The 12053-nt window shown below is 42.2% G+C and overlaps 1 protein-coding gene and 1 long non-coding RNA gene across 5 annotated transcripts in view; one reads left to right on the top strand and one right to left on the bottom strand.

Moving 5' to 3' along the window:
- tafa5a (TAFA chemokine like family member 5a) overlaps positions 1-12053 on the bottom strand; it is a 151543-nt gene that overhangs the window by 81326 nt on the left and 58164 nt on the right. The window lies entirely within an intron of this gene.
- LOC136177651 (uncharacterized) lies at positions 788-4105 on the top strand. Its single transcript, XR_010665158.1, has 3 exons — positions 788-969; positions 2557-2633; positions 2726-4105. It is a non-coding gene; the product is annotated as an uncharacterized lncRNA (long non-coding RNA).

Here is a 12053-nt window from a genome sequence, read left to right as displayed (position 1 = left end):
ATCAGTCCTTACTTCTCCTCTCTAATCGTGCAGAATAGAGATGATTCCCCTCGTCTGAACAAAAGGCCTTTTCCTAATCATTGCAATAATGCCGCTGACAGCTGACTGACTGACAATGAGGCGACGAAGCACACAGCTCATCTCATGTCAGACTATTGTTAAAGGGTGGCTTTCATTCATGTACACACACTCCCAGCACATTCTGCGCTCCCTCAGAGTTGCGGGTTACAGTGACTGGGACAGATTTTGGCTTGTTGGAAACGGTTGCAGAGAGAGAAGCAGTCAAAGACGTAAGAGAGACTATCAAATAATTTTGTTCCCCTGCTTTTTTATTTCTTCATATCAAGTGGCAATGCGCTGCCTGGGTCGTGGATGTTGTCAGAAGACAGGCTGTTAGGTACTGTCTTTTTTTTTTCTCCACACACACACACACACAGTCCCATGTCTTGATTTCAGTAGAGCAGGTGCACTTTTCTGTTGCAAAACACAATTAGACCCTGTGGCCCCACAGTGAAAGTGACTGTCAAGGCGTCTTAACAGGAAGGTCACATTTCATCCTGGCAACAGCTACTGTGCACTTGCTGTTGTCCTGCTGATCTGTAAAGATTCCCTCAATTGGAGCTGGAACTAACGAAACTAACGAAATAACCAAAAAGTTGTTTTCTTTTCGCTTGATACGCTAAATACCATCTGTCTTTTTGACATTTGGTGCAATTTTTTTATTCTTAATGTCTTAATGGTGAGAAAATAAGATGTGTTTTTCCCTTTTTTTTTTTTTTAGATACACCTAAAAGAAAATGTTGGAACATCTTGTATTTGAGGTCTCAACTTTAAATGCCAAAACAGTAGACGCACCACTTTTCTGTGAAGCGAGTGAACGACTGAAGAGTGAGGCCTGCCGTCACTCACAAGTGCCGTTCCAGAGTGGGACACGGTGATCATCCAAAGCAAAGTGAATTGAAACTAAAGGTAAGGTTAACTGACAAGGGAGGCAAAGTCATAATGCCAAAATTGTAAGATAATGGTTATCAATACAGCGTCGATGTCCGTTTAAGATCGCTATCTTGGATCGATAAAATAGTGGTTGGACTGCATTCACTCTCGACCCTGCATGACACATGCTCTGCAGGTGTCGGCAATGGGAGAGAGAAAGATGTGTGTTGTTAAGTATCTCCTTAAAGTCATGGAATACGTAGCTATACAAGCTCAAGCTATCATTTGTTAGATGCCAGTTGTTGTTTTTTGGTGACTTTATAAAACATACTGCTGATGAATATTGTCAAAGGTCTCAGGAGGCAGGATGTGTTGTTGGTGGACGAAGCAACCGAGTCTTCAAAACAACTCTTGAATGAGAATTTTGCCTTTTATATCAGTTCTAACTGTAGCTCTTAACAGTCACAATTATAACAAAAGAGTGGAGACGAACATAAACATGATGAAGCAGTTTCGTTACCTGCACGTACCTGCATATACAGTCTATGTTCATTTGCTGGTTGCAGGATATACTGTAAATGTCACAGTCCCTTCCACCGCATGCTCACAGTGAACTTGCCTGAATGTGATGTGCTGCGTTCTCACATCAGCTCAAATCCGACTCACATGGGAAAATACTAAGAGGCTCCAAAATGTTGTTTGTTTGGGTTCACACATGCAGCTCAGCTCACCCCAGAAACTTCAGGAAATGTTCAGGTGTTGTGTGAGAGGATGAAAGCACCAATACCCATGAGAATGAAGCAGCTACCCGTGAAGCATTTTAAAAAAGCCGAAAATCCTTGTGGAGTAACATCTGCTTGTGTAAATGCTTTATTTGAGGCCCTTTCAAAATAATATTCTCCTACAATAATGTAATTACACTCGATGAATCACAGACATGTTGGATGACTTTGAAACACATATTATGCTTTATTTTACACGCTGAAAATAAATGCAAGAGGGAGAGAAAAGGGAAAAACTCACGGTGAATTAAGCATCACTTGGGAACAGGCCATTAATAGTGGAATTCCCTCAAGGCGTTTTATGCACAGCATATATAATTGGGTTATTTAGCAGTTAGCCCAATCTTATAAGCCCAGGCGTTTTGTTCAGCTATAAGCTTGAATCATCAGGTTTCGCTAAAAGGCCCTCATTTATCAATATCTAGGATAGAACTGTCCTCTGTGTTGTAACAAAGAGGGGAAAAAAAAGCTGAAGCAGGACGGTGGATGTTAAATAAAAAGAGATTATTAGTGTGTTTTTTTTTTTTTTTGGGTATCTCCGGGAATACAACACTGCAAGGCCAATCTGAAACGATATGAGTCAGCTCCCTTGGCTGTACAGGGAGTGCTGACAAGCTTAATACCTTGTACCGATCATTACTCCTAATGACAAGTACATGGACGATAAAAAGTTAAAAAGTGAGGTAGTGTATATCTTTTAGTCAGGTATATATGTCATGGCGGGTATCATAAATGTGCTACAACCGGCGTTCTGGTGTATTTATGGAAAAATGGAGTAGTAAACACTTGTAAATGATGAAAATATGACAGGCTTCTGACAACCTCTTCCTCTGTATGACAGCCTAGCATTCCTCATCTTCCATTCCCGACGCCCGCCATCAATCTGCTATCAAGTTATCCATGCCGAGAATAACTGAGGTGAATAAATAAAACACTTCCCCCCCCCCCGTGTTTTGTTGTGTTTTTTGATCTGCTGACATGTGCAACGTGGTTTTCTGCTGTCTGAACAGAGCCAGAGAGGACGGCCTGAACCGAGGCTAATACTTTCAGGCATCATCGGCAACATGCATAGAAAGCTCAAAAAAACATAAACGTGAAAAAGACAACCATGGAAGAAAGTAGTATTTGACTCACGGAAAACGCTCGGCTGTTTAATAGAGGTATCAGAGGGGAACTTGACTTCAACTGATAGAACACATTCAGATTACTGTGCTCTTTTTTTTTTTTTTTCAGCAAAAAAGGGCTAGTGATGCATCCCTAATTTGCATGGTAATATGTCATTTATTGTTGTAACAGTGATATATGTGCGACTCTCCGTAAAATAAACCTATCAAAAGTTGTTACCCGGCTCATTTTTCACCTTCAACTACCAGCCCCTGGACAATTTTGAAGGGGGGGTGGGGGAGGGGGGAAAGGGAAAAAGAAACAAGTGGGATTTACCTCGTCGAAGTCATCTGCATAGTTCGAGGGGAAAAACTTCTGCTCCCATAATTCTCCATGAGACATGCAAATACATCATCTCCTCCCAAGCTCCCCTACCCCCATTTGCCACAAACAGGAAGCGAAAAAAACAAGCACATAAAAAAAAAAGGCAAACTGTGTCTTATATTTCACTATTCTGGCGGGGGAAAGCTGTTTGGCCAGACATTTTCTCATGAATATTTAGGGTATGAATATGCATAAGGACGTTGGAGAAGCGCTATCACAACACAGATTTATGAGCTAGCTTAAGAAATAATGATAAAAGGCGGAGATAACCTGGCTACTTGTGTGAGGGGAAAGAGAACACACAGAGCTAAACAGAAAACCAACATTTTTGTTCACAGGCTTTTTAATCCCCCGTTTGGTCCCAAAAACGATATAGAATACAGCCACTTTGAACAAGACAACAAAACCAAACAGAGCTTAACTTCCATTGGGAAATTATATAAAATGGCATTTCTGTCATTTTCAGGGCATGACTGTGCGGTTTGTCTCTTCTTTGCCCCTGAGGTACACTGAGAAGGAGAGTGTCACAATCTTTTTTATCTGTGCAATGCAGTACCTGTGTGTATGTGTGTGTGTGTGTGTGTCATGTGTGCTGCCTCTTAAAGTGTGTCAACAGTGATAACACACCTTTCTGCCCACCCCGGGGTTGCAGAGATATCACAATCTGGTGCCTCAGGTGAAGGAAAAGCCAGAAGAAGAAGAAGAAGCAGAGAAGGAGACACATACAAAAAAGAAAAATACTGAATATTCCCTGCAGGACAGAGTTGAAGATTGGATTGGGCACCATGCTGGAACCTCGGGGATACAATTTCATTTTGAAGAGAAGTTTTTTGTTGTGTATAGTTATAATTTTCAGGTTAGTAAAAGTGCCGCAGCTACTGCAGCACATTCAACATATTCATTTCATTACAGCAGTACGGGGCGGTCACTTTGAATAAGCAGAATGCTAAATTAAGCATGAGAATTCTTTGGCAATCTTAAAGCGCACTGACAGACATGCCGTCACCTCAACATTCACGTCTACATACTAAGGCAATGCATTTGGATTTACTCCATAGGGCCCACATTAAAAACCACTTTTAAATTATGTAACGTAGCTAATTATACTCTTAGCAATGTTGGGTAGAAAAAGGAACTTTCCACTTCATTTTCCATGCATATGAGTCACTGCGAAATTATTTGACTTGGCTTATGCAACCTTGTTAGCGGCGGCGGATGTGACCTCCCCTCCAAAAATGTCAGAGGAATTAAAATTTGACTTTCAAAAAAAAATCTTTTAAAGTATGCTGATCAAACATGGCAGCTGTGCAAAGCAACCCTCCACTAGTAGACATGCAGAGAGGAATTACGGCTATAGCCCTGAATGATTCTGAGCCTTGTTAGGGACCCCTTTTTCACAATTATCACAGATCTGTCTGGTCTCTGTTGTTTTGAGTGGAGGACTAGTGTCATTGTTAGTTTTCCCCCAGGTCTCTGCTGGTATGGTTTCTGGCTGTCCAAATGCTGCTCCATACTGAAAGGCAGGGGCATAATTACAACAGGGGATGGGGGTCTCACTCAAGACTAACAAACCCCTTTTTGTTTCTTGCTGCACAGAGAACACAGTGGTGCTCAAAGCAGCGGGCTTAACAAGCAACAGCAAGTGATGCGGCAAATGTTTGTGGACCAATTTGGCTGGAGTTTGGCCTTTCAGCTGACATACAGGACACCTCATTTAAATGTACCTGCAGACACAACTCAGGGGTGAAAAATGGCCTCAACTGCAGCTTGAAGAAACTTCTTAGCTATTTATATTTCGCATTAAATTACAATCCTGTCTGAAAGTGGAGAAAAAAAACAGCCAGTTATATTTACAATGAGTAGAAAGTTAACCTCAATCAGATGCTTTTTGAAGTCTGTGTACTCAGTGTTGGTGAAATTATTTATCCAAACACAACAAACTGCTTTTCCTAATCCCTCAAGTCGACCCCAAGCTCTCGTTGTAAACCTGCTTACTGCAGAAAAAATACATAATTCTATCCGACGAAATACTGAGTGCTGACTACACAGTCCAACACATGGAGGAGGACAATACCTTTCAATGCAGCAGAGAACTTTGTTACCCGTACACACAGGCAATAATAACTGGATAGGCAGGAGTTGATGGCGCTGCACGGCTGCTGCTTTATAAAGCTTTAAAGTCTTTGTGCTAGCCACAAAGGTAGTGCTTTGCGACAGACTCTTGCAAGAGAAAAATAAATAAATAAATAACTAATACCACCGCTGCCATTGATAGGAAGGAAGAAAAAGGAAGAAAACGGAGATAGAGATAGTACCTTGGCATTGTACATTACGGCAAGTAGTGCTCTGGGAGTTAAAGAGTTCAGCCTCCTTCATTGTGGCTCTTCTCCGAGGACTTGATCCATCCACGTCTATTTTTTTTTTCATACAACCTGTCTTATCCAAACAACGCGAAACACTTCTCCTTCAGGAGGAAACGGAACACATCGTATAGAGAAAGCATTTTGTTTGACAAAACCGATGGAGCAGAGGAAAACAAGTATCGTAGATACAGGAGCGCTGCCAGGGTGTCAAGTACGTTGAGTATAGGTCTCCATTTATGAATATGTGTGTATGCATTTACCACATGTATGTGTACATTTGTAATAAAGCTGGAGTACAGACAGTCAAATATGCCTTAAAGGAAGACTGGTGCGCACAATGCGGCGCGGCATGAATGATAAATTATTCATCCGCTTCAACGCAAGAGATATCATCAGGTTCCCCCGCTATTATTACCAGCCGATGGTCAGCCGTCGCTTTAAGACGCCAAGGGGGCAAAAAATAAAAAATGGTCCTGGGGTGTATGAGCAAGTGTGGCGGGCACCTTGTTATACTGCTTTGATCACCCAGAGAGAAAAAGGCGAATACAGAGGGTTAAGTGCCGCTTGTTTACAGCTCCCAAAACTCCCACATACCCCCTTGTTTTCCTTGCTTTTTTATTTGTCTCCCTTCTCCCGTTAAAAAAAAAGAAAAAAAAGACACATGCAGCTTCCTTATACTGTTTTTCTTCCACTCTGTGCACTCCCATTTGACGTCATTTCATATAGAATCCTCTCTGCCCCCCGCCTCCCTGTTGTCCTTGCATTCACTCCCCCCCCCCCCCCGTCCCTCTCTGCTCCCCTCGGTCTCTCTTTCTTGCTCCCACAACCCCTATTTCTGTCTCTATCGCCAGTGGAGGAGGTGCCAGGGCAGTGTAATTGGTATTCAGGCTCTGTCAGAGCCAATGCAGAGACCTGTTAGCAGAAATAAGAGAGGAAACATCCTTATCTGGATTTCCGCGGTACCCAGGGGGGGGGGGGGGGTGTGTGTGTGTGTGTGTGTGTGTGTGTGTGTGTGTGTGTGTGTGTGTGTGTGTGTGTGTGTGTGTGTGTGTGTGTGTGTGGGGGGGGGGGGGGGGGGGGGGGGGGGGGGGGTAAGGGACTGAGCTACACTTGCCGTTCTTATGATTTTTTTGTATTTTTTCTTTCATTTTTGTTGTCTTGTTTTCCCTCTTGTTTCCTCTCATCGTCCTTCCCCTGCTGTCTGTGCTAATTATTGACTCCCTGTGTTGCAGGCTCCGGAGCTTTCTCTCTAACAGACACACACACACACACACACACACACACACACACACACACACACACACACACACACACACACACACACACACACACACACACACACACACACACACACAATAGGACTGCACACACTGACTGGAGATTGTAATGACACACAACTGCATGTAGGCTCACATATACACAATCAAGCACGGAAGAACACCTGCCTGCAAACTCGCACAGACATTACACAACCATATCCAGGCCCCTGCGGAGACTTTTCACTGGTGCAGCTTCCCCACATCTGCATCTACCACGCTTATTACACACACACACATACACCGTCTCCGCTCTCTCACTGTGTCCTCTCTTCTATCTCCTCTCAGTTCCAGAGGGCTACACTACAAGACACATGTACTTGCGCAGCACCATTATGGAGCTATTTTCAGGATGCTGAGGAAACGGACCAGCTCTTGACTCAATCCGTACACACTGTGAACTGCAGCTTGAATGAGAATGAATTAAGACAACTGTTTAAATATTTTATCACATGAAAAAAAAAAAACTGTAAAGCACTGGAGATGAATGAACAAACAAACCCCCCAAAAAAAGATGACTGGAAAAAAAAACATTTTCTCATTAGGTGTTCACGTAATGAGGCAGAGACTGATGGAAATGCAGACAGGAGCAATGCATCATTCATGTATTTCACCTTTAACACCAGTGGAACAGATTTTTTTTTTTTCCTACTGAACACAGGACATTCAGCAGTCATAACATACATTTAGGTTCTCATGGTGACGGGGATTATTTATGCAGAACAGAACAAAATGGACAAGAGTACAATCAACAATAATCAAAACATGTTCTCCATGCAGGGATACAGACTGTTTAAATGTGTATATCTATATCTATCTCTAAAAAATCGGTAGATTTCTTCTCCCCAATATCGATATCGGCCCCAAAAATCACATATCAGTAAGGCCCTAAAAAAGATATAATATGTTCATCATTTTAGACAAGAACTGTTAAAATTGCAGGGACATCATTTTTTTGCACAACAAAACATTATGCATCTATTATCTTTACTCAATGATATAATAATAAAAGGTAGAAAAACAATCAAAAAGGGCATTTTCTGAACTATAAGTTAAACTTTATATCTAATAAAGTGAATTATCTTGTTTCAAAGGGACATTTTCATTCCAGAAACTCTACTTGTGATGGAGTATTCTCCTTATAGTACCGTCATTTTAAGGATCTACATACTGTAGTTTCTAGTTTATTATAACAGCTTCACGTTAAAGTTTGCCACAGTTGGATCTATCTTTCAGACTTAACTAGAGTACTTGAGTGTGACTTGTGAGGCTGGTGGTGTTTGTGACAACGAGCCCATTACATTCACAAACAGACAAAACTAATGACCTCTGCGTGTCATTCTCAAAATACTGACAGCAGTCAGCATCTTAAGCACCGATTAACTCTCTGCACATCCAGAATATGAGCTGCTACTGAAAAGAGCGACGACAGAAATTTGACTAATAATCTTAGTTCTCATCCCTCTGGCTATAAAAACAGCCTTAGATAATCCTCAACAGTGAGATAAACCGAATCATCCATGGATAGAAACTGTACTCAGAATTTGGATGAATTCCTCTCTCTCTCTTTTATGGCTGGTGTAGGTTACTAGCACAACCAATCCCTGTCTGCCATTACCTGAGTTGCCATGGTAACCCTCCCCCAAAAAGAATTTATTTCAGGAATCAACCCATCCGCAACAACCTGTGACTGTCTCTCTCTCTCTCTCTCTCTCTCAGCTCTCTCTCCATCATGATTCGTCTCGTTCACCTTTGTCCTTTCATTCTAACCCTTGTCTTCAATTCTCGACATTTTTCTCATTGTTTACTTTCAGCCTCGTTTGCTGTCAAAGTCCAGCTACAAGCACTGCTAACTGTGCATCAGGCTCCTTCTCTTGGCTGTTATGTGTACTCGTGGTTGGAGGGGGTGTGTGTTTGTGTATGAACGCACACAAAAGTGCAAATGTGTACAAGGCCTCTCTCTCTCTCTGTGTGTGCCTGTGTGAATTAAGAAAGTACAGTTGTCCGTGTCTGTATGCACGAGAGCCGCATGTGTTACTGCACCAATTATTTCATTACTGGCTGACAGATTTCTCTTTCCACTATTAGCGCTCCCTTAGCCACAGGCACTGATGGAAACCTTAGTAGTCACACACACACACACATATACACACAAAAGCTCCAACACAGCAACCAGTTCAAGTCCATCAATTAAGGAGGCAATTTGCTCAAGTGGTTCCACCTGGGCCAAAAGGCAGGTGGGTGGTTATGCTCTGTTTACCTATCAGACACTATTAGGGGTGAGATGTCACTGGTCCTGTCTGCGAGGGCCTCCATGTTGTCAGTTCTGCCTTTAGCCTGCATGTCAGATGAGCCGTGTAGTTTGAGTGTGTTTGTGAGCAAGTGTGAGCGACGGATTGTGTGAAGTATTGAGATGATAACTGGAATGTACTGAGTGGCATTCAAAAGGCAAACTTTAAGTGGATTTAGTGTGTGTGTGTGTGTGTGTGTGTGTGTGTGTGTGTGTGTGTGTGTGTGTGTGTGTGTGTGTGTGTGTGTGTGTGTGTGTGTGTGTGTGTGTGTGTGTGTGTGTGTGTGTGTGTGTGTGTGTGTGTGTGTGTGTGTGTGTGTGTGTGTGTGTGTGTGTGTGTGTGGGGGGCATGTTATATGTCAGGTTATCAAGTTGCCAACATGTGGAAGAAGTACTAGATGCTCGTTTCTGTACACTCACATCTCCATCTTTGACAAGGTTGCCACAGCGATCCCTCGTGTGTGTGTGTGTGTGTGTGTGTGTGTGTTGATGTTTTGCCTCTGTGTGTGTGTGTGCTTCGCTGTGGACTGTGTGCATGTGTGGCCTCTGCAGCAATATTTCATCCTCTCCAGAGTCCCGTAAGAACCTGCCGCACTGTTTGTCTGTGTGAGTGTGTGTGTGTGTGTGTGTGTGTGTGCGTGTGTGTGCGTGTGCGTGCGTGTCAGAAAATGACCCTTTGTGGCTGTGTATGCATATGTATACACGGCTGCCTCTGTGCCTGTGTGTGCACATCTACACCGGCTTGCAGCATTTATTCACTATCTTGAATAAGAGTGTGTGTTCAGAATGTATGATGAAACGTTACACACACACACACACACACACACACACACACACACATACGAACACGCACACACAATGCCACACACTCACAGAGTCTGTTTGATAAATTAGACTTGAAGCTGCAGGAATTTGCTTTGCAATGTAGTAAAGCAAACACAAGATAGCACATACAGGCTGTCAAGCTCTTTTGTATATTTACAGGAGTGTGTGTCTATGTGTGTGTATGTGTGTGTATGTATGTCTATGTTTCTACATATGTCTGCATTTTGCATTTGTCACCTCTCACATGTTAACTCAGCGTGCACAGATGTTTGCGGCCATGACATTTTCCTGCAGAGAGAGCGAGAACACTTGTGTTTACATGCCAACCTTGTCACACAGATGTGCTCTGAAAAATATGTGGGCGGGGGGGGTACATCGCATCAACAAGACCTACATGTCAATGTTCCTCTCCCCGTCATTTGATTTAAACAAGGGCACTCTGTTGCCTGCATCCCACAAGCCCTATTACTTTTCAACCCATTGGATGTGGTATTATCCTTGGGCTTATGTGGCACTGCACAAGGTATAATTTATTGTCTGTTCAGCAAGGCAAATGTGCAAGCCTGGCATATTTCATTTGCTGAATACATATCATTATTAAAATATGATTTTCCACCTTTTTTTTTGTGTGTTTCTCACTGTGTGTTGAAATGTTATCGAGGGAACATCTGATTCATGCCCTTTGCTTGGTGATAATAACCTCTGAAATATCGAATACCGTGTACCATCTGCACGAGGAGACGAGGCTTGCTTAAGTCAATGTTATGAAAGGGAAAATAGTGCGTTGGAGTCACACCATATCATCGAACATCAATGCATACCAAATCGAAAAAAAAAAGTGTGCATTACTTCTCAGATGATGAAACACTAGGTTAGAAAAAGCAGTGACCAACCTGCCACCTTAAGCATACTTCTATTTGAGCTCAAACAAAACAGCTAGCAAAAAAAGCCCGCAGCCGGGGGTGAAACCGGCAAAAACTTGTAAATGATTGTGGCCACATCATGTATACGATATGTATTACTTTTAAGTTAAGAATATGGCTTTTAAAAAATCCCTAGCAGCAGCACTGTAAAGCTACAACACACAACAGAAGAAAAGCTTTCTGTATTCATGAGTTTGGTTTTAACAGTCCCTGCAGGTACAATAATGAAGTTCCTCTCCCCCATGTGGAATGGGCCGTAATGATTATGATGAAGCAGAATCGCCGGCTGTTTTTCTTCTTCTTCTTCTTTTTTTTTTTTTCCTCTCACCTCCCTGCTGTTGTATCGACATAGCTGTAAACATAAGCATAAAACTACATGTAGCAACGATGTAACTATAAAAAAAAAAAAGGTTGGGCTGTTAACTGTTGCAAAGGAGAGAGAAAGTAAGCGCTGAATCTGCAAGCTAGGAAATTGTGACCAAACTCTCAACTGGTCTAGCCTTAGGATCCAACTCCCTCATGAAAATCGTGACCCAAATTTCTGATATTTTGTTTCAACTAATCAGATTTATTGAATGAAAAATAGTGACTTTTGGACCTCAGATGTTACGAAACATGTGGTGGAACAAAACCAGCATGTTTTAAGAGTGCTTCATCAACTTTTTGACACTTTTCTTTTTTCCCCCAGTCACATGTCTGCGATCCACTTTTGGGTCCCGACCCACCAATTTAGAACCACTGCTCTAGTCTACAGATACACAGACCATGCTATTGGATTCTGAGGGTGAATTCCAGAGGATACACAATCCCCTAAAACAATCTGGATTTTGAGCTCTACAGAGGATAACTTAAGAATATTTTGAATTGAATTTGATTTTTTGGGTCGAGAAACAGACTTGTTCTGAAACTTCTACTGTTTCCACTTCTGTGCTTTGGATACCAGATCCACAACTTCATAAGACAAATAGAAGACTTGCTAAATCATGCAATCATTTGAATAATGTAACCCAAACCTGTTGAATTCTAATTTACCACTGTGATGCTTGCCATGGCTCTCCAACCACGTCAATTATACCAATGATGATCCCCATAAGTGCGGCAATCGCGTTGAGTTATCTCGCTTTGTTGCATGA

This window comes from Labrus bergylta, chromosome 23 (assembly GCF_963930695.1).
Source record: "Labrus bergylta chromosome 23, fLabBer1.1, whole genome shotgun sequence".
Lineage (NCBI taxonomy): Eukaryota > Metazoa > Chordata > Actinopteri > Labriformes > Labridae > Labrus > Labrus bergylta.
Note: the sequence above shows the minus strand (reverse complement) of the source record. Positions and strands in the feature narration are given on the sequence as shown.